General features: G+C 40.5%; 1 protein-coding gene across 5 annotated transcripts in view; it reads right to left on the bottom strand.

The window, feature by feature from the left end:
* ZNF407 (zinc finger protein 407) overlaps window positions 1-25343 on the bottom strand; it is a 452537-nt gene that overhangs the window by 413011 nt on the left and 14183 nt on the right. The window contains exon 2 of one of the 5 annotated variants that reach the window (XM_075585487.1): window positions 1388-1491. The exons of the other annotated variants lie outside the window; for them this stretch is intronic. The gene's annotated coding sequence lies outside the window, so the exon portion shown is untranslated. The remainder of the gene's footprint in view (window positions 1-1387; window positions 1492-25343) is intronic. 5 annotated transcript variants of the gene reach the window in all.

The following is a 25343-nucleotide window of genomic DNA, read 5'->3' as shown; positions in this document are numbered from 1 at the left end:
CAAAACATATTGAAAGCGCAAACTCTAATGATTATTGCCACATTGCATCATTAATCTTTTTTTTGAATGCAGTGTCCTGCATTACTTGGCCTAACATTATGCTGACCAGATTTGTCCCCCTACCTAACATACATGCATATTCGTGGGTTTTTTTCTGTTTAACTTTTACTTTGCTTTTAGCAATGTTTGTGTCATTTATTGCCAATTCGTAATTTCACGTAGATTGATACATTCACTGAATCGTCGAAGCAATCCCTTCATACTGTGTATGCGTCGGACGTCTCCCTCTCAATATGCCAGAGTATGGCTTTGAACAAAAATAGAAAGAAAAAAAAACATTAAAACATAAAAATCATTCAAAAGGGCAAAGAGAGTGTGGCATGGCTAAGGACTATTATTTTATTGTGACAATCCTCCGAAGCAACACAAATTACTTCAAATGCTTTAATGTAGACAAGCTGCAGGCAACTCCAGAAATCTAAGTTTTCAGTGTCTGTGAAAGAAAGATATATTGGTATTGTGATGACATCTGGTGGCCAGATAAAAATATAAAGACAATACTCAGTGCTGTATTAAATGTGAACCACCTAGAACCAAAGTGAACTAATGTCAGTGGCGTGTTAAGTAAGCAGTTTTTAATAACGATATTTTGGGGGGGGCATTTTGAAAGGAACCAAATGCATTAAAAAGTTGTTACAAGATCTTTCCTGGTGAGGCTGTTGCGAGCCTGAGAATTTACAGGTACATTTGCAGTACTCTCGATTATTTTTTTAAACTCAGGGACCCCTTGCTTTCAAAGATACTTGCCTCCAAAAGGTCATGCGGGTAGCAGCCCCGGCAGGGCATGCAAGAAGGTGGCTTAAAGGGCAAAGTGTCACGGGGGCCAATAGGAAGCCGGAAAGTCATCCAAAGCCACTTTCAATGTGCCCGCATGACTCAAGACCTTTATAGCATGCACTAGACACCGACATGACATAACAAAGGCAAGGATGCCGTGAAACCAGGGGTCCCTGAAATTCGTCACCAGAGACCCCCTGCTTCCCACCTAGTTGGCCTTATTTTCTAAAAATGTATTTTTAAAAGAGGCAACCATTGCCAGTCAAGATTAGAAATACAAAGTACAGTAAACATACAAATGTAATTATTTTAACAGTTACAAATTTTACTTTAAGAGCGACCTTTCCATACAAAAATGTGATTTAACCAGACGTTCATGAATTGTAGAGAGGCAAAATTAATGAGGCGTTAAAATATTTTCTGATTTATTATTTAGGTAACTAGTTCTATAATTTTATTGAAAAACTATTAAAAATAGCTACAAATAAAAATTTATATTTATGCCAAACTTCAATCCGTATTGCTTTCCTAAAACATATGACCAACCTACTTTAAAGATTAGGACGACAACTCCCATAGATTCTCCCTTCTATCCAGGGGAAAATGGTCTGTTTTGCTCTGTTAGTTGCGACGATCAACAATAAAAACATTACACTGGAAAAGACACGGGAACAAAACATCAAAGACATTATCAGCATTCTGACCTAAATCGTTTATAGCAGGGAGTCATTCAATAAATGAGCAGGAGATTTTCAATATCTCACAAGTGCCTTATTTTGAGATGACAAATGCCCCAGTGAGACAGCACTGACAATGGCCTTACACATGGGGGTTCACTGATGTGGACTCAGGGGGGAAAAGATTTCCTACCACAATCATACTAAGGACATTAGATTTTGCATCAGGTCCTGAATACACTCCCCCGAGAATGGTGTATGTCGCGGATGCACTAATGTTAATGTTTCTGGAGACATGTGAGGTCCCTGACATTGAAAAGGTTCCTTTACAAAGTGTTGCACAGCAAACTGAATCAAATGCTCTACACCAGAGAAAGAATTCAAAAGTCAAAAATGAAAAAAGGCAGACAAATAACATCCAAACACATTTCTGGTTATTTGTTTTTTAGTTATCCTTCTATCAAATAACTGAGCCCATCATATAATTAGACTAAGGTTTACCTAAACCTACTGGAAAAAGGGAGATTATTGGCTATATTTAGCACTACTCCATAGTAATATAAAGTTATATTTAAATAATTAAAATCTATTTGTGATACATGTGGCTAGAACAGTGCACAAAAAAGGGCATTTAGTACTGAAAATACTATGCATCACCTGTAAACAACAGCCCATGTTGCCACCAAAGGGGGTTGCTGTTATTTATCTGGGAGAACACTCATTTTACATCACTTCCAGGAGTGGACAAAAAAAAATCACATACTTTGAAGCCAGCTGTTTTGGGTGAGGGGGGGGGGGGGCGGGGGATATCGATGTCGCTGGGGAGCATTGTTCCCAGTCGCAGTAGTGATCAACAGGTCAGTCAACAGGCGCCAGAGGGAGAATTTTAGATAACTGGGCGACCAGGTGCACAGGATTTTTCCACCTGCGTATAGAATTAAAGAAATCATTTACAGTGTTTAATATAGCTTTCAATTCAATGAACATGTCAAATTAATCTGTTTATATAGCTTTTCAGTACCGACATGTTTTACAACATGAAGTATGCGAGGAATACACAGGTAAAATCAGATATTTGATAGGAAATCCATTTCCCAACGGCCAGCACAGGAGTTGATAAATACTAAGCCCTGCTCTGGAAGAATGGAAGAATTCTGGCTCAAGCAATCAAAGTATTTGAGGATACAGGATGGAAAGAGTTGGTACATAAAGTGATATACGGATAGAGCAAACGTTATTGAATTTGCCAGCATGTCAAACGTGTACAAAAACCATGTTAAATTACGGGGACGAGTCATTTAGATAAGAGATCGTAACGCGCGTTAATAAAGCCACGTCAAATCTGGAAATATTGCGGCAGGTTTGATGCAAATGGGAGCACAAACATTAGCTACATCTGTAACAAGCGAGGAAACAGACGCGAAGAAAGTTGTAGAGGAGTACACTTGCAATAAAATGAGATAAAAACAAACATGGAGAGGTCTTAGTCTTCTGGAAAGTACATGTAAGCTGGAAGATAGATAAGCGTTGGGCATGATCAGAATTGTAGCCAAGGATGTCTAGTGTTCGAGTTGCAAATTAAACGTGGGGATGTACACAGAAAACAAGATGGCGTATATTGATGAGATAGTGGATTGTTTGGAGTCTACAGATTGCAGTACTGTGCTGAGAAGAGAAGGAAAAATTACGAGCTGAATGCATGGATACCTGATGACGTAAAGATTATCTAAAATCTGTACAAACTGACTTGATAAAAGTCCCATTCAGGACTCCCATGCTTGAAATAAAGATATTTTTGGCATGTGAATACGTGTCTACTTATGTTTACCATTCGTGTTCCTGTGACCGGCATTTACATGTTTGTGGTGCTTCCGAGGAATGTTTTTCCTGATATTTCTCAGAGTTCTCCGCTCTCCTTATGTTTGAACTCACTAGAAAAAGTCTGTAAAAGTTTGAGCTTCGGCAATTTTTTAAACATGAGCAGAAGAGAAAAGAGAAGAAAATCAAATGACAAATGTAATAGCAATGTCAACAGGCTGAGAACATGGCAATTGATGAAACTGTGATATTAGAGTGAAAGATTTCTGATTTTGCTATACTAAGCTTTAGGCAGTTGGATTTCATCCAAGAAGAAATGGAAACAAGACAGCGAGATAAATTTGTGAACAGAAGAGGTGAAGGAGGCAAAAGATGAGTAAAGTTGAGCATCATCTGCATACAAATAATAATAATAATAATAATAATAGTCTGTGATGAAACAGCTCAAAGGAGAAATAGAAATTAAGTACAAAGCATGGGGGGCGGGGGGCGGGGACCAGGGTGGTCTTAAAAAGTTAAAACACCAAAATTAAACATTTACTTTTTGCAAAGTATTTCTTCATGGTAATAAAAAGGTAAAAAAAACAAAACTGAATAAATGTTGTCCATATTTTATAAGCGCTGTTATCTCGTGAATCCACATGATTACTGCCTTCTGCCGGGAGTCAACTCTCAATCGTAAGTGTTCATTACACTTTTCAAGATTGCTATTCATCGCACAAACGTGACAAAAGCAAAATAGGCTATCGAGAGACTTGAAGAAATATCAAGAAAATGCAGGGAGGCAAATGGATGCAACATAGAGACACGTTTATTACGTGCCGGTATGGGTTATTGCACCCTTTCTGGCGTGATCTCCTATAGACTACTGGCACTTGATAAAAGGTGCCCCAAAGAAATTGACAAACACCAAAAATGGAGCTAAAACTTGTGCCACGTGCGTCAAATCCAGTCCATGGAGGGTTTGAGAGCGGCTAGCAGATCAGCAGCTTATGCAATTTTGCACACACCTTTTCAGCTAAGAAAAAATAAATAGAATTGCCACACTAAACATTTTTGTACCAAAGTTATCACAAATGGAAACTTTTATGGTTGGGCTCAAGTTGTGAGTTGAGTACCTGAAGGATCGGTACTGGGACCCCTGCTGTGTAACTTGTTTATTAATGACCTTGAGGTTGGCATAGAGAGTAGAGTCTCCATCTTTGCTGATGACACTAAATTATGCAAGGTAAAGATGAAGTAAGACTCAACGTCTTCTGTGCAATGGGCGGTCACGGCACAGAAGGATTAACGCTGCAGGGGTTCTTATTCAGAAGCAATGACCCCTGCAGCGCGATGGCCGCAGACACTGCCCCCAGCGCTACAGACTTTTGCCTGTTCGTCCACAGTGCTGGGGACAGCAAGTCTCAGTACATCTGTAGTAAAATCAGAGAAGGATTTCATTTCTCTATAGAAGGACTTGAATAAACTGGAGACTTGGGCAGGTAAATGGCAGATCGTTTAATACAGATACATGTAAGATTATGCATTTGGTAGGCAAGAATAAACAGGCTACTTACAAAGTAAATGGGACAGAATTACAGTAAGTCAATCCTTGATGGAGAAGGATTTAGGAGTGCTTGCAGACATCATGCATAGCAATAGTGCTCAATGTCAGACAGTAGCTGCAAAGTCAAATAAGATCTTATCTTGATAAAACGGGCTACGGATGGAAGGGAAGAAAACATAACTATCCCACTGTATAAATCATTATACTCCTTGAGAAAGAGCAATCTTGCGCGAAATGCGTGGGAGGTCTCTTAGCTTGTCTGTCAGAGTATCTGTTTTATGTAGCCCAATAAAGTTTTATTTTAATCATCATCCTGGTGAGTCTGAGTATACCAGAGCGGCTGTGGCATCGACCGTCCATTCATCCATTAGTAAAACCACACCTTGAATATGGAGTACAGTTTTGGGCATCACTCCATAAAAAAGACATTATGAATCTAGAAAAAGTTCAGATAAGAGTCACCAAATTAATAAAGGAGATGGAAAATATGGCTTATGCAGAAAGGCTAGCTACAGTATATTAGGTTTGTTTACATTAGAAAAAAGGTTTATAAGAGGGGATATGATAACTATTTACAAATATATTCATGATAAGTAGAAATAAAAACATTTTTTCATTCCAAGTGCAGTACAAACGGCACAGGTCATCCCTTAAGGTTGGAGGAAAGGATATTTCACCAGCAACAAAGGAAAGGGTCATTTACAGTAAGGGCAGATAAAATGTGGAATTCATTACCCATGGAGACGGTCATGGCAAATACAATAGATATTGTCAAAAAAAGGTTTAACATCTTTTAAGAAAGGAAATGTATACAGGGATATTCCAAGTAAGTAAACATGGTAAGGATGTTGATCCAGGAAGAAATCTGATAACCATTATTGGAGTCAGGAAGGAATTTATTTATCCCATTGTGAGACATCATTGGATGATACTTCACTGGGTTTTTTGTTTTCCTTCCTCTGAATCAATATACTGTAAATACAAATATAGGATGACTACTATGTCTAAAACTTAACACGTGGGTTGAACTCAATTAACATATGTCTTTTTTCAACCTCATCTACTCTGTAACTATGCAACAAGTTCACACTAGAATTATTTTATACAAGTATAATGGTTTGCATGTCTTGTTACACATATATAAAATTACACTGCAAAACTCTTCTTGTCTAGCCATGAAAAACTAGCTGAAGAGCCCAGGTGTAAAAAGTGGTGTCGGCCACTGAAGAAGAAAAAAGCAAGGGGCAATGAAAGAGTCAAATACTGTAATAAAGTAAGGGAATAGATTTGTGGAGATCCAAACTGCTTAGGATTCATTTTGGGTTCCTATAGTATTAAAAGTTAGTAGACACAAAAAATTGAAAAAACAATGATATCACAAGATGAGTGCAAAGATCTTTGAGAGTATTTTTTATAGCAATGATTTTTTTTTATGGTTCCCAAAAGACATTGTCCTCAATATTCCATGTGAGTTAAAACTGTGTTGGGAATTGTAACAGGCACCTATCGCTGTTGAGAAAAAACTGTCTCTAAATCCAGCAGTGGGCTGTTTAATTGTACAGGCAAATCAACCAGACTCCATCAGGCTGATTAAGACTGTTAGAAAAAGGCTGTTCAGAGAAACAGGAAGAAAATTCCTTAGTTCACAAGGGAGCTGACCAAGGAAAAGATAGATTGCAGAGATTTTTTTAGCCCACAGTGGGGCTGACCTAAGGAAAAAGAGGGTCTTGAATATATATATATATATATATATATATATATATATATATATATATATATATATATATATATACACACACACACACACACATTATATACATATACACACACACACACACACACACACACACACACACACATATACATATATATACACACATACACATACACATACATACTCAACAGTCCAAAAAGAAAGTATCTTATCTGTATCTGGTGTTTCTGTAGGGGAAGGCCTCTCTGTTCTCCTGGGTCAACATCCTTGGGTGCTATGGCACTCTCTGTGTATATCATACATATATATATATATATGGGGTGGTAAGCAGCTTAGCTACCCACCCAGTTAGATAGGGCTGGAGTAAACTGTGTAGTGATTTCTCCAAAGTAGAGTAGGTTTTTCTTTTAATGTTTGTGTTTGTAGTGTTTAAAGGAACAGGCGCAATAAAGCCTTATTTTAATTTCACCTTAAAAACGGTCTCCATTGCATACTTCTGCACACATCTCTTACAGACATCATGTCATTTTTCTCTTGCTTAAAATAGACTGAAATGAAAATATTGGCACGTAAAAGTTGTTCAAAGTTAAAACATTATTTCTCAAGACTGCAGAGGTCTTTTCGTCTAATCTGTCTCCTCTCAATGGTCACGCATTTATTTGGAAGAAAGAATTATGTAAAGTATGCACTTATTCAGTGAGGTGCACTAAAGTTTTTGCAATCAATTGTCCTACAAGGTTGAACGCAGAAGTGCATACGTTTACACACTCTTAAAGCAGCAGTTCAAGCAATATCTTGTGTGTTTTTTTTTAAATAAATCAGTTCTGTACTATGAGAAAAAAAAACCTGTAGCATTTAAAAAAAATAATGTTTTAAAGACATTTTTAATGTTTCTAATGTAGGAAGCATTTCCAAAGTGACAGTCCCTTCCCCTTCTAGCTCAAGTCCCGCCCTCTCTCTAGCAGTGCAACAATTGTATCTAGTAACTGCCCAGTCACATAATATTGCTTAACATCATTGCCCACAATGCTGTGCAAGAACTGAATTAAATAACCCTGAGCAAGCGATCGATTACAGGACAATGGATCGATTGGCAGCTTAGCTAATCACTAGGCAGTGTGCAGATTGCATTGATGCACATATTGAAAGGGGAAAAAAATAATTATATACATACATATACACACACACACACACACACACACAGTGTTCGACAAATTCGCATAACCACATGCCCGTGGCGAGTGGATTTAGGCAGCTGGCGAGCCGTGCTGCGGCTCTATGAATTCCCCTGCTCGCGCCCAAATTTTTTATTTTTTTAAAAATAAATAATCCCCCTCCCTGATTGGGTTGACGCGGGGAAGAGGGCCGTCTGACAGCTCTGGGTTAGCCCCCACCCCCAATCTCCTCCCCCTCCTGCCCCTGATCTCCTCCCCCCCTGCCCCCCGATCTCATCCCCCCCGATCCCCGCTTGCTGCCCGGGGCGGGAGGTAGGTTGGGGGGGTCCCCGCTTGCTGCCTGGGGCAGGAGGTAGGCTGAGGGGGTCTCCGCTTGCTGCCCGTGGCGGTGTCCGCCACTGGAGGGGGTGCAGCGTCCGCTTGGGGGGGGGGGTGCTGCGTGGTGTGTGATCCCGCCTGCCTTGCAGAGGCCTTCCTGATGTGTGGAGGGCCCACTGCCGTGCGGAGGCCCCACTGCTGCCATGTGCGACCCCCCCTGCCTTGCGGGTGAGTGTGTGTGAGTGACAGTGTGAGTGACAGTGTGTGAGTGTTACAGTGTGAGACAGTGACTGTGTGTGTGTCTGTGAGTGTATGTCTGTGAGTGTGTCACCCTCTCTCCCTCCCTCTCCCTGTCACCCTTTCCCAGTGTCACCCTCACCCTCTCCCTGTGTCGCCCTCACCCTGTCACCCTCTCCCTGTGTCGCCCTCACCCTGTCACCCTCTCCCTGTTTCGCCCTCACCCTGTCACCCTCTCCCTGTGTCGCCCTCACCCTGTCACCCTCTCCCTGTGTCAACCTCACCCTCTCCCTGTCTAACGAAAAAAGACGGTGCAAAACAGCGCTAAAAAAATAATAACAACAGTACTTGAAATAAATATTACAGGCAGCCTGGCAAATACTGACTGTTCAGTCAGAAAATGAACCACAGAGAAAAGAAAGAATTGCCGGCGCCAAATCAGTCCTTTAAATAATAATAACTCCGAATAAAAACCAAACCGTCTCTTGAAAAGTCCCAAAAGTGTCCTTGAACAGATAGGCAGTGAAGGGGTCAACGAAATGCTCACACCAAATAATAGTGCAATATGTAAAAAAGAGAAGAAAACAAACAGATAATGGTGCAGTACGCCAAAAAAGTTGACATTAAAACATTAAAAACTCACACACGACAAACATAACACACAATAACAGACAGACACTAGCAAGACTATAATCCGAACAAAAAGCTATTTATTAAACATGGAAATACTGGGTTCCGGAGGATACAGCACTTAAGTCCAGAGGGGTAAATTTGAAACCCTACTTGCAGGACAGTGGATGGTAAAAGCAGTAAAGCTGAAGATGCTCAGGTGCTCTTCTCTGATGTTAACCGGAGCTCCTTTAGGGATTGCCTCGTGTGGGGGATGGATGTTGAGTTGCACGAAAACCGGAACTTCCGGGTGGATGTGACGTCACAGCGATTTCGGTAACACCGCGGCGTGTGACGTCACATCCACCCGGAAGTTCCGTTTTTCGTGCAACTCAACATCCATCGGTTTGGTTTTTATTCGGAGTTATTATTATTTAAAGGACTGATTTGGGGCCGGCAATTCTTTCTTTTCTCACCCTCTCCCTGTGTTAACCTCACCCTCTCCCTGTCGCACCCTCTCCCTATCGCACCTTCTCTCTGTGCCTCTCTCATTCTCTCTCTTTCTGTGTGTCTCTCTTTCTGTGTGTGTGTGTGTCTCTCTGTCTCTCTCACCCACACTCTCACACTCTCTCTCACACTCTGGATCTCTTATTTACCCTATATATCTTAACTGCCCTATACCTACACCGAAATAACCTATACTGCTTTCTTCCAGATCCAACTCTCGAGCTTCACACGGAAGACATCGGAATCCCCCCTAAACCAGAAGACAGGTAAGGAACACCTCCCCTCCAATGTATAACATTGCGGGAATAAGGGTACCTGGACATTGAAGGACTGCAGATCAGGTAAGATCCCAGGCGGGATTGCTGCTATAGATATTGTGATGCGGGGGTGTCCAGGCACTAGTTATAGGGTTCAGGAAACTAGTCATTCACTGTCACGGTAACTTGTGATAGGATATAATATACACCAAATAACTGGGTTGAACTGAACACGACTTAGATATAATAAAGCGAATTTATTCCTTAAAGCAGGTGAACACACAAGATAGTACAAATAACAGACAAGAAATAACACTTACTTAGGGATTGGAATGAAGTAATCAGGAAACAAGATTAGCAATTGAACAGCAATCAGGCATCAATCAGTTGGTAAAATGAAGACAAAGGATATAGGGCTGACACCAGTTTATATATAATTCCAGTCCTATACCTACTATTGAGTGCAGGCCATTGGAGAACAATTATCTGCACCCAATCTCTAATGTGGGAACATTGGTAACCCATGCCCCCCAGCTAGTTGTCACTTGCGTACTTCAGGCCCTGGGGGTCTCATTTCTTTAGCCCCACACAAAAGTCAGGGCGCCGACAAGTATACCAGACCTGGATCTGGTCAGGAAACGCTGTCTGTAGGTGTGAATTATAGCACTTACAGACCACTCAAGCCCTGCATTTCTCCGCCCTAATGTATACAGCTAGGGTGGCTGAGCCTTTGATCAGGGGGTCTGTTGTAGACAATAGGTCGCCCTCCTGAGCATTTACATTCCACAGATTGCAGGAATCTTTGCGGGCTTTTATCCCCGCTTTGAAATTCAATACAGTTTTTAATATTAAGACATATTAAAATAATCCGTTCTGTTGGGCCGAGCGGGTTGAAACGGGCCAGTCCCTCATGCCGGAGGTGACTCTCCATGGTGGCCAAGTTTCAGCCCGCTGCGACCTTCCAGACCGGAGAAACACAAATACAGTTTAAAACTCATTACTTTAATACAGGATTCTCCGCTCTAAAAATGAATCTCTGCTTTTCACTCTTTTCCCATTGAAATCAACGGGCTCCGCCGCTATAGGCTTCCAATGGAGCAACTCCACTGTTGAAGTCAATGGGGTCCGCCGCTATAGTCTTTCAATGGGGCAACTCCGCCTTTGAAGTCTATAGGGCTCCTCCGCCATAGCCTTTCAATGGAGTAATGCCGCCATTGAAGTCTATGGGGGAAATCACCAATCTTTACAGTTGCACACACTCCGTCTGGTTGGTCAGAGAGGGCTGGAAATGGCCATGCAGTCATGCCAGAACAGTGACTACATGTGACCCAAACCCCATCCCTCTGGTCCTCCCAGAACCGGAGATATGGGCTTCCACACTTTATGGTTTCGGACTTAGCCGTATTGTCGCGCTGTTCTTTTCTCCGCCATTGGAGCCAATGGTGCGACCCTCTTGGCGCGCGCGCCCCTTTCTGGGGGTCCTGGATTCTTGGACCCGGTGGTGGTCGAGTGTGGGGGTGCCTAGGAGCTAGGGGCAAAAATAATTTTATTTCTGGGTGCCCTAGAACCTAAGGTTCCCACGCCACTTATAGTTGACCTTGAACTAGTAGTGATAAAAGCTCTCTTTAAGAAAATGTATCCGCTTTTGCGGTCTGCGGTTTGGATGGCTGCCAACCCGTTCCTGGATGTCGGTGTCGAGGAATCCCCTTTGAAGTCAATGGCCCCATTGACTTACAATGGGAAACCACCGCTCCTCCTCTCGGACGCCAACTGCTTGTCTTCGATGGAAACAGGCCCAAAACCGTTGGATTCGCCATTGGATTGAATGGAGCTGCAATGGCGACCTATGGGACACTGCAAAATGGAGCCTGAAAAGGCGGGAACAAGGAACAAAGGGCTATAATCACTTCCTAACTATTAACCCTTCTCCTCCCGAACGGATCCCAGTGTGTGTGGTGCAGACACTGAAATGGTGACAATGCATGATAACAGGGGAATACACATTTGAATGTTGCAGCAAGGTAAAAACCACATTCCTGGACCGCAGTCCAGTTAGCCCCTTGCCTCCCTGGTAAAGTCAGGGGGATCCATATGGGGTGCAACCCCTTTAATACCGGGCCAATCCCCCTCTCCCTCTACATTCACATCTGGCTTTTTTTCTAAATCCTACACACACACACACACACACACACACACACACACACACACACACACACACACACACACACACACACACACCAAGGACTAATTGTAGTATAATGTAACAATAACGAATGTTGTTCTTACTAGGAATTTATTCATTTTTTTTTTTTAAAAAGCGGGTCTGGGGGCGGGACGGGACTAGGTGGCGAGTAGATTTTTTTGTTATTCGGCGAGTAGATTTTTGGGTGATTTGTCGACCACTGTGTATATATGTTTAAAAAAAACTGCAGCTTTAAGTAGACTGTGAATGTTTTTATAGCATCACCAGAGATCAGGTAACGTTGTTGGGATAAACCAAGCTTCGGTTAACAAAACTAGTGGAAAGCTCAGGAGTTACATTAATTAATAAGAAATCTCCATCAAGTTCCTCAAGACATGGAAAGAAAATAATAACAATAGCTCATTGGTACTTCTGCGGCTCACAGGAGGCCTGAGCCTCCACTGCTGGGAGCCGGGGGTGTATCTGAGTCGGTAATCGGTAGCGCTTCCAGCTGTACGGGATCCTACTATGTGGGATAACCCCGTTACAGGAACCCCATATAATAAAACACACGCTGGTACGTATAACAGTTTTACTGCATGCAAAAGAATACTGAACGTGTGTGTGTGTGTATGTGTGTGTATGTGTGTGTGTGTGTGTATGTGTGTGTATATATATATATATATATATATATATATATATAAAAATACATATATATACATATATATACAGTGTTCGACAAACCTATACATTTGCTCGCCCCGGGCGAGTGGATTTAACCCCCGGGCGAGTAAATATTGGCCCAAGCATCACACGTTTGGTACTAGGTGGCGAGTAGATTTTTTTGTTTGGCGAGTAGATTTTTTGGTGATTTGTCGACCACTGTATATATATATATATATATATATATATATATATATATATATATATATATATATATATATATATATATATATATATATATATACATACACACACACACACACACACACACACACATATATATATATACACACACACACATATATATATACATATATATACACACAGTTTCACACACCCGGTCACAGACGACCGTGCCCTACAGTAACCACCGACCCGGTATCCACACACTGGCGATATAGTCACACAAAGTCCTGAGTGGCCTTCGGGCACCCAACCCCCCTGGTATCCACAAGTAGCAACTCCCGCCAAAATGTGTGAGACAGCGCTGCCCCCACCAACGTGTTTATAGTTGGTGCACGTGTAGTACAGCTCAACCCCGTTATAACGCGATCCGTTACAACGCAGATCCGCTTATAACGCAGTGCAAGCGTGGCTCCCAATTTTCGTTATGCATGAATACATTACAACACGATTATTGGTATCTTAAATACTTTATTGTACAATGCATACAATTGTACATTATTTCTAACGCGATCCGCTTATAACGCGATGTGATTCTTTGGACCTCAAGCACAGCGTTATAAGGTCTCTGACACCCGGTAACGCCACACAGATAGGATCCAGCGGCGGCAGCAGTCAGCTTCAACGTCCGCCTCCACATGGGGCGCCTTCCCGCGAGGAGTGTATCACCTTTGCAGATAGTCTCTTAAGATGGTGCTCTGGTCCAAGACCACCGGATCACCAGTCTGCAGCCGTGTCATGGCTGTGTCCCTGAACTAGGGTGCTAAGCAGGCAATGTCCCTATCTAAGGGCAAGTCCCTAGAGCAGCCACAATCTATGTGGGAGTTGGGGCCTAGCTGGGGGCTAAGTGGTCTCTGGCCTAGTGCAGGGGTCACGGACACCCTGCACATGCACACCCTAACCCTTCCTCGTCCCAGCCCCGACTAGCATGGTCTCTAGCGCGCGTAAAGTAACAATTCTCTGGTGAGCCCTATTGGCTGTGGTACCTTGCCCCATTGCCTTCTGGGGGCTATAGTACCTTTGGAGCCGCCCTGCAGCTCCTCTCTGCGCATGCTCGACCTCACTGCGCATGCGTGCGCAACGTTAACATGGCGGCGCCCTGCAAAGGGTGCCGCCGCTAGCCTCCGCAACTTCCATTTCACTGCCGACTCCTGTCCCCTTCCTCCGCCGCCTAGCACACATGCTCCGGGAGATAATGGGCTTACGGGAGACCAGGGGGACCTGGGCTTTACAGTATAAATCCATATTCAGTAGTCTTTCATTTACTTTATGTTCCTTGGAAAATGTATTTCAGTCTATCATCTAATTGCAACTACTTATAAATATACAATTACAACATAAGGCAAATATAATTAATAACTATATTAACTTCAATTAGAAGGGAAAGAAAGTTGAAAAAACGGCACACAAATGGCCTCCAGAACAAACATAAAAACAAAGAAATAAGGTGGTAGTCACACTAATTTAATACCATTAAAGTCAGTACAAAATCCTATGCATCTGGTGTCATTTTTATAAAGGTTGTTTTACTATTAGTGCAGCTAATCAAAATGAAACCATCTCTCACAACCAAAGACATTACAATGAATTTTCTTTACAACTAAAAAGAAATGAGATTTGCTATTCAATATCAACGTACAAGAGTCTCGCAAAATAAATCCCTGCTCATATTTATGGTTAAGTATAATTGTTCCTATAAAACCATCCACAAATGCATTCAAACTGAAAAAATAAATCTAAAACCATTATTTTACTAGATGTTTGACAAATAAAAAAAAGTATATGATAATAGACGTTAAGGCATTTTTACAGAAGACTAAAAGCTCAGGCTAAGAAAGATATACATTTCTATTATAGTAAATAGAAAAGACAGAGGAAAAAAACAAAAAATATATATATTAGGCATACATAATGTTTTCTATCAGATTGTATATTCTATACAAAATTATGTACTGTACATACAAATATGCTATAGTATACACACACACACACACAACACAGTTTTGTTGTTTACTACAGGGTCTGACCTCTGGACTATATTCCATTCAGTAACAAAGGCGCTAAGATTATACAAAATAAGGGATCACTCATTTTATGGTGCTGTAATATGGCAGAAAACTGGAATATAAAACCGAAAAACTATTTAACCCTGTAACACATAACTGAGGGAATATGGCAAAAAAAACAATTAGACAGAAGAGCAAAAAAAGGTGATTGTTTTACAGGATATTTCCTACAAATATTTAACTCATATAGCATCACAGTGCGGTAAACATTTTAAATCTAGTTTTTAGATCTACATTCCTGAAATGGAGAAAAATTGAATTGGTGATTAGGTAAATACAATTAATTGCAAGTAGCCAAAAGCAGCAATTACCCCCAAATTAGTAATATTTCTTTCATTACCTGAATTAGGTACTGGGGGCTTCACAGTCCCCGAAATATCCACTTTTGATATGCCGGTAAAATAATATGAACACCGCACATGAAAAATAGAACACCGCACATGAAAAATAGAACACCGCACAGTCATCCGTTGATGTTGCTGCAACTTTGCATTTGTCAGCAAGATGGAGGCCGACTCTGGCAGCCATATTGTGTACACTGGACAAGTATTCCAGTCTGGGAGATACAAACACAGATGCAGGGTGATTAAATCACTTATTAAGTTCTGTGTGCGCTTTTAAGTTATTGCAATTTCAGTGTATCCAGCCGCACGGGACTGCCCTTTTCAAAAGTAACCATCACAAACATCTAGATTTTTGTGTGTATAGATGCCCGGGCACACTTGTCTGAGCAGGTAAAATCTTAGCTTAGTTTAGGGTGCAAGCAGAAGGACAAGGATCACCAACCAGTCCTCGCAATGGATAGCAGCAAAAATCTGTAGCACTCACTGATAACGTATGCAAAAATAATTTAATGGTATCACATGGCAAGGTGAGGGTACAGTGGCCTGTACTCCAAAAGGAATTCACTTAAATGCACACTACCTATATTTAAAATGTAACCTTTAATGTCAAATACTTAAAACATATATTACCAAAAAGAAAATGTGATACCGTTTAAAAATAAATTAAATGAAGTAACTCGTGCAACCAGGCAGTCTCTAATATATAGATGCTCCCATGTGTCATTCAAACTGGAGAATAAGAGGCTGCTATGGTGCAAACAGCCGGAGTGAGCAAACAAGCCCACCACTTCGCTAGTTAGCCTAAAGGAATAGTAAATATCGTAGTGGCCAATAATATCATATGTTGTATCTTGATATTGGTAGTATAACCTCCTAGTCAGGTCTTGACCACTCCAGGAATCTTTACCTAGCCACTACACTGATTTTTATATATTGGCTAATCTAGTGAACAGCTGAAAAGTACTGTATTAAAATAGCCCCATGAAAGGGGCTGACATCATCAACACGCGTCCAACGCGCGTTTCCCTCCTACTACGGAGCTTCCTCAGGGACAAAATTTGCATTAGGACTGAACCGAATGCTATTTAAACCCTGCGGTCCCCATGGTAACGTAATCGGCGTCTAGCTACTGCGCATGCGCAATGAAGCGCAAGCGCAACTACTGCAAAACATATCGAACCAACCTTTCAACATTGATTAACAGGGTGCTGCGACTAAACCTCCCCAGTAGTGGCGGAAGGGTTGCCAGGACTCTAAGATGTGTCTCATACTGTCCAATTATCGGAGCGACGGCCAAGAGGCTAATGCGCATGCGCAAAGTGCCGTGCTTCCCCACCAACTCTATCAGGGAACACTTGCGCAATGTAAGCAGCTAGATGAAGCTAGCGCGCATGCGTGACCAGATAGACACTCTAGCACCGATACAGCAGTAGCAAACTTAAATAGGGGCTTGTTTGTAACATCAATGCGCATGTGTGGGCAAAGTGGTTGTGAGATTCGTGCCCACATACCAATGCGCATGTACAAACAAAGATAAACATTTTCCCTAATTACTAAGAATCCTCAATACCAGATATATAGAAAACAGAGGCAGTAGTAGCACCCCAAAGTTGAACATCAGATATGTACAGTGGTTAGCCCTAATTAGGTGCAGAGACATCATTAAATACAGTAATATTATAGTAATAAATAAAATGAACAGAAACGCACACATTTTAGAAGAATCAAATTTATCATAATAGATTATGTGTGTGAATCAATAACACATTTTTAATGTACCCAATGCTAAAAAATAGGCTGGGTTCATAATTCGGTAATATAGTCACTAATTTAAGTGAATAAATAAACATTAATCAAATAAGTTTATACAAAACCATGGTAAGCTAACGTGACATAGCGGAAGAATAGCTCTGTGAAACATTACAAAGATATTTGGTACAGTCAATTTTGACAGTCAGATAACACGGTAAGAGATACGAATAGAGTATAAATATCTCTATCAGTGCGTGGGAAGTACCACTCCGCAGACGTATACGGGTGATCAGATGAAAGGAGTGAAGGTAAATCCTTCATTAAGTCCATTCGGACTCCTTGTCCTTAGTTTGTAGATCCACTCAGCTTTGATTCTCAAGAGCATCTGATCTACATTTTCACCTCGTACTGGGCACCTAAGCTGATAGATGCCCATGAATTTAAGGCTGTCAGCATCTCTGTCATGAAATTGTGTAACATGTCTCGCCACCGGCGTTTCTGCGGAGTGTTTCACAGAATTTACATGCTCAAGTATACGCCTGCGTAGTTGTCTTGTGGTCTTGCCAACGTACCTCTTCCCACATTTGCATGTGAGAAGGTATATAACATTGGTGGTACGACAATTAATAAAACTGTCTATGTTATACTGCTTTGTACTGTCATTATTCTCAAAGGTCTTGGCTAGAGTGACATATTTACAAGCCTTACAGCCCTGACACCGATACATCCCTTTGATGGGGCTAAGCCACGTTTCCACCTTAGCACGCTGATGGTGACTATGCACCAATCTATCACGTAGATTTTTTGATCTCCTGCTGGTGATTGTCGGTCTCTGGCCAATCACCTTCACTAGATCAACATGTGATGAGAGCAGGTGCCAGTGTCAGGCAAAGATTCTTTTTATAGCCCACAACCGTTTATTGTATGTGCCGATGCATCTAATGATGTTATCCTTGCTCTTAGGTATCTTGGAGGATAGGAGAGAGTCTCTATCACTGTGAAGTGCTCTGTGATAGGCTCTATTGAGTGTTTTCATTTTATACCCACGATTCAAGAACCGTTCTCGTAGTTCCTTTGATTGTGTGATAAATTGCTGAATTGTAGAGCAATTCCTGCGTAGGCGGAGATATTGCCCAGTGGGGATGCCAGAGATGAGACTAGGCGGATGTTGACTTTGTGCCAATAACAAACTATTAGTAGCAGTGCTCTTCCTGTAAACTTTAGTTTGAATATTGCGGTCGTTATCCACATAAATATTCAGATCCAGGAAGGTGATGGATGTGGTGCTAAAAACAGTTGTTAGTCTCAGGTTCAGTGTGTTGCTGTTAAGATTTTCCACGAACCGAAGTAAAAGATTTTGAGGGCCATCCCATAACAATAGGATATCATCTATGTATCTGATCCATAATAAAATATGGTCAGTATACATAGATAACTCCTCATTGAACACATGGACAAATTCCCACCAGCCCAGGTACAGATTGGCATATGTGGGAGCACATGCTGTTCCCATTGCTGTACCCTGGGTCTGGTGGTAATATATCCCGTCAAACACAAAGTAATTGTGGGTAAGGACAAAGCGTAGTAGGTCCAAAACAAAATCATTATGTTTGTTAAATCTGCAGTCCCTTGATATGAGAAAATGATTTACAGCTCCCAGGTCATTCTCGTGAATAATTGAAGTGTATAGAGATTCAACATCTAAACTCACGAGAATGGTCTCTGGGGAGATGTTGATACCATTTAGTTTTTTAAGGGTGTCCTTAGTGTCTTGCACATATGACGGAAGACTAATAACAAAATCCCTCAGGACTTTGTCCAGGTAAATACTGCTCCCCTCAGATAAACAGTTATTGCCCGAGACAATAGGGCGTCCCGGGGGGGATTGTAGTCTTTTATGTACCTTGGGCAAGGTGTAAAATGTTGCCACTGTTGGTGATTTAGGGTACATAAAGTCATATTCTTGTCTGCTTATCATGTCTCTGTCAAGGGCTGCTTGCAGAATGATCGCAAGATCTTTTTTGTATTCTGAGGTCGGACTACTCTCTAGAGTTTCATAACAATGTTTATCACTCAATAATCTCTTATTCTCCTTAACGTATGCATCGGTGTCCTGAATGACAATATTGCCACCCTTATCGGATGGCTTAATGACAAAGGATTTATCACACATAAATTCTTGTAATCCCTTCCTTTCCTCAGGAGTGAGATTGTCAGTTGATCTACGGTGTTTGGGTTCAGCTTCTAAGTCCCTTGTGACACATGAGATAAATAGATCAACTGCAGGGCAAATGCTCAAAGGGGGAGTAAAATGGCTTTTATTTTTCAAATGAGTAAATGGGCCAGTGATGTCAGTATTGGTTGAGATGTTACTCTCCAGGCCCGCCACGTTTGATGGGATACTCCACATTCGTATGCGTATCCTGTTGCGTTCTTTAGGCATCAAAGGAACATGGCTGTGCAAATTTGGAAATGGAAGATGTTGCGATGTCTTTCAAATCGTATGGATAAATATGTAGCTTCTCTTCATATTTTAAAGTAATATAAAATACAAAGGATAATATTTAGATGATGATGGAACCTATTCCTTGGCATAAATGCTAGATTCACTAAAGAAAACAGTATTGTCCACTGCTCAACGAATACCCAGGATGTGGAAGACCGGTGCACCGCCGAGAAGCAAGAGCTGGACAATTGACCGTTTGAAAAATGTATTGGTAAAACAGCATCACAGTAGAGTCCTGGCGGATCCTCTAACGCGTTTCACGCCAAAGCTCTTTGACAAAGCGCTTCGGCCTGAAACGCGTTAGAGGATCCACCAGGACTCTACTGTGATGCTGTTTTACCAATACATTTTTCAAACGGTTAATTGTCCAGCTCTTGCTTCTCGGCGGTGCACCGGTCTTCCACATCCTGGGTATTCGCTGTTCATCACTTACCAGGGAGCACGCCGGTTTGCTGACAGTGCCATTTTGGATACAGTCCCGTCAGACATACACCGCATGCCAGTACTTCGGAGCTACTCACGGATCACCGCCTTTCCGTTAAGGGAGGAGTGTGTTTCCATTCAGAGGACTACTGAACCGTGATCCCGTCGGTCATACACCGCATGCCAGTACCGCGGAGCCACTCACGGATCACCGCCCTTCCGCCAAGGGAGGAGGAGTTTGTTTCCATTCAGAGGACTACTGAACCGTGTGTACACAGCGTGATTGGTGCTCATTTCTAAGCCAGTTGTTTAGAGCTTCATACGGGCTGTCCGCGCTGCACTTACCCCTTCCCCTCTACAGTTGGGATGTTAGGGAGGCTATATATGTTCCCATAGAACTTATAGCTACATCTCAGCACTCTAACTTCTTCTGAGCACCGGAACAGGTAACAGGTTTACCATACAAATTGTCCACTGCTCAAGCCGCTTTCTTTCCCTCAGCGTGTTTAATCTGTCTCTTCCTGCCCGTCTCCAAAGCAGGGGCATTCCAAGTCCTCTTTACAACCATATCTCCAACCAAAACAAAAAAGGAGACAAGCACACAGATATAAGTATATAACAGACTTTTATATCACAAAAGGATAAAATCCACACTAACAATCTAGTAAAATAAAATAAAAACTTTTACTCCAATGATTAGGGACCTCCGGGGATCCCACATACACAAACAGCTGGCGAGAGTGAAACGCGTCTCCACCAGGCTTCAACAAACTGCACCGGACCCAGAAGTAATCCCTACGTGTTTCATTCATCAGGGGAAGATTACAGAAACACAACAGTTACATAATAGATGAGGTTGAAAAAAATAAAAAAAACATGTTCATAAGTTCAATTTATGCAAAATTTAGACAGTATTTATAGCCCACAAAGCTTCCCGATTGTATTATATTGAGTTCAGAGTTTATTCAATCATATATTAATCTATGGATAGGCTGGTGTGTAATATATATATATATATATATATATATATATATATATATATATATATATATATATATATATATATATGGGGAAAGGCGGGGTTGCAGAGACCTGCCTAAGACATGCAGATGAGCATACAGCTATATTTGCATATTTGCTTTCCTGTGGACGGTTTTTGTCACTTTTTTTACTCACCATAACTTAACTCAGTATTATGGTTTAGCCTATCCCATAGCCTCTCTTGCATTCCCAGTAAAATCAACCCCACACTGATGAGACCCATCAAGGTCGAAACAGCTGTCTGTGGGTGGTTTTCTGGGTATGCACCTTAACCCTGGCTGTGCTCAAAGCTGTGACCATGCAGCAAGCTTAAGCCTATAGGGAACCATGTTAAAAATGGTTATTGAGGCAAAAAGTGACACTGTGTGCTCATTTGCATGTCATTTCCCAGAATCCCTTGCTGCAGTGGAAGTGCTGTATGCTGGGTGATAATGGGGAAAGGCGGGGTTGCAGAGACCTGCCTAAGACATGCAGATGAGCATACAGCTATATTTGCATATATATATATATATATATATATTTCATATGAAAGTAACCAAAAGTATAACTATGAAAAATAAAAATAAGAATATTTATGTGAAAAAAGGTGTAAGAATTTAAACATGAAGGCGACATTAATTCACCTAAAAGTAAAATAAAAACGTAAGTTAATAAATCAATACAGCAAATCAATATACATAATACATATGTCAAAATTTATATTCTGTGAACCTAGATAATGTATAGAAATATCTAAATATATCATCCATCTAGAGAGAGAGAGAGGAATTTTATTATTGATTACATACTTTTTATTTTAAATCATAACTATTTTACTTTGTAGGGGAATTTTATATTCAGAAGTGCGGGCTGCAATGGGTACGAAGTTCACCCCTTTATACGCAAATTTATAGTCATGGGAAGAAGATATGATTTGGGAACACAATCCACATATAGCACTATATAAACGCTATATCAATGATATCATTATCTGGAAAGGTGGAAAATAACTTCTGGGATCTTTTGTTTCATACATCAACAACAACGATAAGGTTGTGTGATTTTTACATGCGAGGCTAGAATAGCATTTTTTAGACCTTGAACTGTTCACTGACAAACAAGGGAACACCCTTACAAAAAATTACCGTAAAAAGGAGGATGTAAATGGTTTAGATAACACAAGTGGAAATCATCCAGTCTGGATTGAGAATATACCTGAGGGATAACCAGAACACGCAGAAATTGCAGTAAAAATAGAAATTTAAAAAGAGGGCCAAGTGCTAATAATAAGATTGAAGGAGAACTACAAAGAAGGTCATAAATAGAGGAAACGGGAAAGTGACCAAAATGGAGTGACAGACTGATTAATACACAGCAGAAAGAAAAGAAACAAGACAAAAAAGGAGTTAAGTTGATCACAAAATACAATCAAGACAAAAAAAACACCCTTTTTTTTTTTCTTTTTAAACAGTGGTCTGTCCTACAACAAGATGGAATCCTACATGGGATTTTACCCCAAAGCCAACCATAATTTTTTAGCGTAATTCAAATCTCAAGAATAGGATAGTACCTACTGAATTAAAGATAAAGGAAACAGATCATACCATATTGTGTAATGCCACAAGATGTTTAACATGTACTTTTTTTTTTTTTAAAGACAGATAACACGGAGTTCCAATTCAGGAGCAATGGTCGCACTTTTAACATTAAACAGTTTATTAACGCAATTCTTATGTTGTGCATCTGTTAGAATGCCCTTGTGCACAACAATATATCGGACATACAAAATGAAGCTTAAAAAACAGATTCCTACAACATAAGAGAAACATTTTGTCTAGTTTTACTAACCCTGTAAGGAGTGTCCAAGCATTTTTTTTTTTAACACCACGTAATAAAGGACCCCACAGGAAAGAATATTAAAGGAATAACTAATTAAATGGTAACTGTTGAAAATAGGAGGAGACTTCTGAAATTGTGATAGATATATTTTTTAGATATAGATATATAATCTGTCTATTCAATAGTCAAACCAATGGCTTCTCATGGGCCTATTATACCAATTCTTAGGTTTGTATGTCACGGTCTAATTCTTCACTTCAGGTTTTTTTCTATAGATATATATTCTGTTATTCACAGTTGTATATTATCTGTATTAGAGTGGTTTTATTATGATTATGTTACTTAAGTTTTTTGAGCTACTATGAGTCACTTAGTCACTGTCAACATACACATAGGTGTTCTTCTTTGGCAAACTTCAGAACAGCAATGTTCATTTGGGAGAGCAGTGTTTTCCTCTTGGCTATCCTTCCATGAACACCATTCTTGATCAGTCTTTTTCTGATAGTTGAGTCATGAACACTCATATTAGCCAAGGTGAGAGTGGCTTGCAGTTCCTTGGATGTTATTCTGGGGTTCATTGTGACTTTCTGGATGATTTGCTGGTTTGTTCTTGGAGCGATTTTGGTAGGACGACTGCTCCTGGGTAGAGTAACAGTGGTCTTGAACTTTCTTCATTTGCAGACTGACAGTGGATTGGTAGGGCTCTAAATCCTTAGAAATGGTTTTGTAATGTGTTATAGACTGATGAGCATCAATAACTGCATTTCTGAGGTCCTCTGAGATTTATTTTGATCATGGCATGATGTGTTTTCACACATCTGTATGGTCAAGACCAAACTCACAAAGTTTCTGATCTTTATATAGGGTGGGGCTTCCAGAACTCACACCTGAAGAAGATCTACCTAATTAAATACCAGATTCTAACTATCCCCTTTAATTTAATTGATTAAACCAGGGTTTCACTTACTTTTGCACACACTCGTAATTACTCGTAATTTGCACACTGACTCGTAATTAATCATTGTTTGTCCAATTCATACATCATTTTATTTCAAAAGACATGGAATTGGTTAATAAAAACCCTATTGGATATTTAAGAAAATACTGAATTTGATTCAAGAAGGTTATCGTGGAAAAACTCTATCCCTTTACAACTCATTATTCAAATAAATATAAAAAATACATACAATATAATAAACTGAGAATCAAAACGACTTCAATATAAAATATATATAGCGTACTATTTATAAATATCTCTAAAGTATTTAATCTAATCTCTGAAAAGGTATAACTTCTATTTGTTCATTAAATCCCGATGGATATCTGGAGTCCAAGTTAAAAATCCAATAATGTTCACTCTCAGTCAAATTAAGATCTCTATTTGCCAACCTAAGGGCCGTTCTATAGTGCGCGCGGCCATGCTCGCTCGCGCCTGTATGAACGTGCGTGTACGTGACGCATGCTTTTTGTGTGTATGCTGTGAGTGAGGTACTGTGTGTGTGTTTAAATAAGTTTCAAAATACTTAATTTTTTTAATAACATTGTACATAGACACACACACACACACACACACACACACACACACACACACACACACACACACTTCAGTGGCGGTAGCGGTGCAAATTCTTTCTTTTCTTCATCCTCTCCCCTTTCGGCCAGTTCCATGCGCACTGCGCCATTAAAGAAAGGTTGACTAACCTCAGCCAACTAAAACTGCAGCGTGAGCACGCATTATAGAACTGGCCTAACATTGTGGGCTGTATGTTCTATTACAATACACTCAAGAGCTCTGTAATTATGTTTTTTGAACAAAGTGCATTATTAGATGACAAAGAGTTTTCTTCTGAAAAATAAAAGTTACGGGATATTTTTAATGTTCTTTAAATGCGATGGGGAAGTTGCCATAGCAACAAAACGCATAGGGCCTCGCGAATTGGTGGTTCCAGTGATTAAATCATCTGAAGCGCTATGCTTAACCCCACCCCGATAGCGGAAGTTTGTGGGTTTCCCCGGCTCAGCTGTATGCCTGCGAGGTACATCAACCGCTGGATGCCGAGTGTGCGGATATCCACGGCGCCATTGGAATTTCTCACTCTGTACCCCTGGGACACTACTACATCATGGTTTGAGCCCAGCAGAGGCCATCCAGATTGGAGGTTACCAGGGAGCTAGATCTTCTCTCTCCAAGTGTGGACCGGCCTTAAGCATTTTATTAGCCCAAGTGGCAAACTGGTCTTGGGTTGACCATGACCAATTGGCCACTTGAGCTACTAGGGAGTTATTATATTAACATGTTCAATATATAATATATATTTTTATATATATATACACACATGTAGAGGTATCAGTACCGTGTTAGCCGAGCTTCAATAATCAAAAAATAAATAGATGATACCGTTCTGTGGCTAAAAGCCACTCGTTAGCCACAGAACGGTATCATCTATTTATTTTTTGATTATATATATATATATATATATTATTATTTTTTACATGCATAATGAGATTAATTCTTGCCTCAATGCTTTTTTTGTTAATTCGATGCTTCATTCAGGAGATATATGCGTTTGAAATGTTAAATGTCCAGGATCTTAAAATGAAGCACTC

The sequence above is a fragment of the Ascaphus truei genome, chromosome 2 (genome assembly GCF_040206685.1).
Source record: "Ascaphus truei isolate aAscTru1 chromosome 2, aAscTru1.hap1, whole genome shotgun sequence".
Taxonomy (NCBI): domain Eukaryota; kingdom Metazoa; phylum Chordata; class Amphibia; order Anura; family Ascaphidae; genus Ascaphus; species Ascaphus truei.
The sequence above is the reverse complement of the archived record's forward strand: the minus strand, read 5'-3'. Positions and strand labels throughout refer to the sequence as shown.